The sequence below is a fragment of the Dermacentor variabilis genome, chromosome 11, assembly GCF_050947875.1.
Source record: "Dermacentor variabilis isolate Ectoservices chromosome 11, ASM5094787v1, whole genome shotgun sequence".
In the NCBI taxonomy this organism is placed as follows: Eukaryota; Metazoa; Arthropoda; class Arachnida; order Ixodida; family Ixodidae; genus Dermacentor; species Dermacentor variabilis.
This window is the reverse complement of record NC_134578.1, coordinates 126,100,731-126,105,896: the sequence shown is the minus strand read 5'-3', so window position 1 is coordinate 126,105,896 and position 5,166 is coordinate 126,100,731. Positions and strand designations below refer to the sequence as shown.

The 5,166-nt window shown below is 48.4% G+C and overlaps 1 pseudogene; it reads right to left on the bottom strand.

Annotated features, from left to right (window-relative positions):
• Positions 1-346: 346 nt before the first annotated feature.
• Positions 347-1,462, bottom strand: LOC142563509 (uncharacterized; annotated as a pseudogene).
• Between the last annotated feature and the right edge of the window lie 3,704 nt (positions 1,463-5,166).

Sequence of the window (5,166 nt, the reverse complement as noted above, 5' to 3'; positions counted from 1 at the left end):
GTGCTGGGACTCGATGTGTGCCACTTTTATGTGTACTCGAGCGCAGACATGCTAATGATACCTGTCAAGAAAGACAGTGACTTCCTGCTGTCTGCAGTGCCAAAGCTGAGGCGCTTTTATTTTCAGCACTTTTTGAAGGCATTACATGAATGTGCACGCCTATGAGGCAAACCCAAAGAATGAAAATCTGGACTGCAAAAGAAAACCGCACACACGTGAAAGGGCTGGAAGAATGCCATTCCTGTGCATTCAAGCAGACACATCAATAACGTGATCAACTTCCTGTCATCTGCACTGCCGAAACTGTGATATTTTGATACAATTAGAGATGTGCTGGCTGTGATACACCAAAATATACATATATGTGGGTTGTGCAATAAATACACTTCATATAACGTCCTTTGCAGGGCAAGTCCCCCTCTTCATTCACTGTTTTGCAAAGATAGGACTTTTCAAATTGGTTATTATAGCTATCATATGCAGGATTGCATCTGCATAAGATGTGAGTTCACACGGAATCTTATGTGTGCTTTAAAATATTTTCAGTCGCTGAATGATCCTCTCAACATGTATTCGTACTGACGCAGTTTCATATGTTGCATTTCCTTCCGATTCAGTGAACTGCTGACTACTAGCAAACGGTGGCATTACCAATGTCGCTTTCTGGGTACTGACACCTGTCTTTATGCCAGGAAAACCTTTGTATGCTAAGACCAGGTCCCCTGGCTCTAGTCGCGACAGAAATCCAGACTCAACAGTTGCCACTGAATCTGTAGTCCGTCCTCCAAATCCTTTTGAGACAAAAGTGACCAGGCCGTTGGGTGCAATGCCAATTAAATATTTGATTGTATGCCTACTCTTGCAATGTGAATACCATAGGTTCTGTTTTCCCACTCCATTTGGGATTTCAGTTTCAAGCTCCGTGCAGTCAATAATTACTCTACAACTTGGGTTGTGCTCCTTGAATGCAGGTGGCATAGTTGACTGAATAACATTTCGTGACGGCCAGTAGACCCAACTTTTTGTGGCCACATTCAAATTCACGAGCACTCTCTTGAAGATTCGTGCTGCTGTAGTTCTGTGCACATCAAAAAGAGCTGCGAGGACAGAAAATGGCATGCCATGCCTGAACTTCATCAGAAACAACAGAAGTTTGTCCTCAATGCACAACTCGCTCACGGACCTCCTCATGAGTGGCAAAACGCTTAAAAGAAGAGCAAAAATGTCAAAACTGACAGCTGTTAAAGAATGAAACTTCATCTTCGGTAACTGAGCTGTGACCAGCGAAAATGGGTTGTTTATATAAAGGCCCACAGCTTTTCTCAATAAATGTAGTGCTACATCTTGCCACGCCTGTAGTGCACACCTCCTTGTGGCTAATATAACATGATGCATATTCATCGGTCAACACAGAAGTGAAGGTGAATTCACTGCTGAAGGACGAGTGCCCATCTTCTGTCATTGTTGACACCTGGAACCAATAAGTTAAAAGACAATTACTAATCAATACCCCAACCCTGACATAGGATATGCTTTCTTACGTGAACAAATCGCCGGCCAGAATCAAAGAGAGCGCCTGGACTGCTGTCAGAAGACACTGGACTGTTGTCGCTGCCAGCAGCTTGAGCCTCCAGAATTATGGCCTCCACACTTTGCTCGTGTACATTAGCAGCCTATGAAATGTAAATGAACGAATAAATGAGCATTTATTTTAGTTTTTGCTGCACAAAAACCGTGGGCGATGAAAACAGGGCCTGGAAAAAAGCAGGCTTCATCGCCCACATAAATTAACTTCATTACCACTTCAGCTGCTTTTCCATGCACCTCAGCAGTCTGCTTGTCCAGCAGCATCCTTTGCTCTCGCCTTCTTCTTTTCCTAGTGGGATTGAAGTGCATTTACAGCATAAACAGAGATTTCAATGTTCACCTAGTACAAATAGAGTTGAAAGTCGCATAATATATCACACAGATCTTCAGTAACTGTGAGCAAAGAGCTCTGTATGATAATGTTAATGTGGATCCCTTCTTACCTGACATAGCGGTCTTTAGAGAGTGGGCCAGGTGCTGCCCTGTATGTAGCAGGAAATATGGAGGGGTAGTAGGCTGGATGTCCCTCTTCATTCACCTTTACACCGCTCACAAAGTGTTTGCTGCAGATCCTTGTGTATGGAGTAGGTCGCCAGCCTGCGCCGTCCTTGCTGCGGACAAAACAGTTTGTGTGGGCAACAACCACAAAACAAAATCGTAAACTGTGTGGTCTGACGCCTCGAATCGACACATGTGTCATGAAGGACTTCGTAGTGGACGTCTCCCGACTAATTTAAGACACCTCAGATACTTTAACATGCACTGACATCGCACAACACACGTGTTTAGCATTTAAAAACACCTATCCTCCTCGATCAACATCTCAACCTCATCGTTAGACGATACCTGTGGTGTCCAAACTGTTTGTGATAGACTCCATCGAAACGCAGCTGCCGCAGGCGTGGCCGAACCGGCGTCGTCGGGACAGTAGTCTAGCGTCTAACACCTGAGCTACGATGGCGGGGCAACAACACAAAAATGACGCGAACCCTAGCACATCAGGCCAGTTAAGGCTACGTGCCACGAAGTAAACGCTAAGATGTAGCCAAAATTGCATATTCTAAGCTCTGTATGTTCAACGGCTAGTGTTTACAACCCTGTTAGAGTTCAAGGCGAATAACAGGCGATCTCATTCCAACTTCGCATATGACTATCAAAATAATGCATTGTATCTCGTACAGTAATGTGAAGGAAGCATCGTGAACGATAAGCAAATGAATGCAACAACACATGAACGTCGCACGTTTGGTAGAGTGCTGCTGCGACTCACTTCTGTCGTCGGACAAGAGCAATCAAGCGTTCCCGTCGCTTCGCTTCGTACGGCTTGCTGGGGAACCTAAAATAACTTGTTCCAGGCAAGTTCGCGTAGGCGCTGTGGCAATTCTCAACGCAGCAATTCACGTTAGAACGCGGCATGTTGCTGTTGCAATCCACGACCGACGCACTCAAACCGCTCAAACACACGCACGCTCTGAGAGCTTCGCGCGAGCGTCTCCCACCAGCTCATCGCATTCCGCCTCGAGGGTCGCCCTCGTTCGAGCCGCAGTTACTCCTGCACAGAGCCTATGGGCGACCGCACGCCAAGTTTCATCCATTTCATCCTAGACGCCAGCGCCCCTTTCTCCCCTGGCGGAACGATTTCATCTCCAACGGGTGTAGGTTTCCGCCGCTGCTTCCCTTAGCGGTCCCGCGTTCAGTTCGCGCTGCGCGCGAAACGTTGGATTACTGCGGTGCGCCGAACAAAGTAAACAACTGACAAACGAAGCGAGCTCGTTCATTTATCACTCCTGAGTGTATGACGGTTTTCATATGTAACCTACGTGAATTTAATAATTACTCGGTACATAATCATTTTATTCATATAAAAACTTTAAGTTGTTCGACGAGCACTTGTCCTGTCTTCTTTCTCGTGTTTCGTTTGTGTGCGCTGCCCAAGAATGGATAGCACTTCTGTTGTATGCGCTAGCAGTGGCCGATGTTGACGCGTGCCGACAAATTGACTATGTGCACGATGCATTGAACATGACCGGAGTTCATTCCGGCTTCACCACTGCACCGATCGATCAAGTTACTGGACTATATACGCCCGCTTCTTGGTCGCGCCGGCATTGCAGAAGCAGGAATGATTACTAATACTTTCAACTTCCGTCTCTTGAGCACTGTTAAAAATGGCCAAGCTGTCTACATTGCTGCCTCTATTCCATATTGTAGGGGACGTACTAGTTAAACTTGTGTGCGCATGTCGTACTTCTGCTATGCAGCGATATATTTTGTTTATTTCCGCACAGTGTCGTTGGAAGTCCGTTGTCGCCATCAGAGACAACACGGATTTGTAGCAAACATATTATTACGATATTATCGGTAGATACCCGAGAGACGAGCCACCGCGAGAACGACTACGAAGTGGGTCTGTGCCCTTGGCGCGATTGAATGTTGGCCTGGTGCTCTGGCTCCAGTCCAGTGTAAATAGCCTGTAAATAGCCTCATTCGTCTCTCTTTCTACACGTAACATTGTGGTGGAGGTCAGCGATCCCCGTCCTCGCCACGGAACTCCGGAATGGTCGGTACATCGAGCTTGTCACCATGCCTCCCGGTGACGAGCCCGCCTCTGCAAGGCTTCGGCTGGTTCGACTGCTCCAATCGTCACGGGTGCCCAACATGGTGACCCTGATGTGTTCTCTGGCCTGGAGCGACAGGACGTTGACGAATGGATCAAGCTATATGAACATGCCAGCGCTAATAACAGGTGGGACCCAACAATTCTGCTCGCCAATGTCATCTTTTATCTTGGCGGCGCCCCACGCGTGTTGTACCAGACGCATGACGACGACATCAGCAGTTGGGGCACTTTCAAAGAAAAGCTACGGGAACTGTTCGGCGACCCCATTGGCCGCAAGGTTGCCGCGAGAAAGGCTCTTGCGTCTCGTGTTCAGTCATCTACACAGCCGTACGTTTCATACATCTTCGACGTCTTGGCTCTATGTCGCAAAGCTGACGATGCTATGTCTGAATCAGATAAAGTGTCCCATGTTTTAAAAGGCATCGCCGACGACGCTTTCAATTTGCTTGTTTTCGGCAACGTCTCGACAATCGACGCCATAATTAAAGAATGCCGTCGCCTTGAACAAGCGAAGAGCCGCAGTATCACGCACCACATCACGCGGCTACCCAACACCGCTGCTACGTCGAAATGTAAGGGTCGACGGCGTCAGGCCACCACTTGTGACGACGTCACCCGTATTGTTCGCCGCGAGCTCGAGGCCGCCTGTTCGCCAACTTTCTCCACGACGCCTCCTCATCCACCAGCAACCACGATTGCCATGATTCAGGCCGTAGTCACGCAGGAATTTGAGAACATGGGTCTGAGCTCCGTGTGCTCAACATCTACACCCGGCGTTCCCCAGTTCTCTACCGGCCCTCCTCGTCCACGACAGTCCTTTTCTACCACATCTCGCCGCAACCCGTCCGACTGGCGTACCCCTGATGACAGACCAATCTGCTTCCACAGCTGTCGCATCGGCCACGTCGCTCGTCACTGCCGCAACCGATGGCCACCGCCTCCTCGGACATACGCCGCCA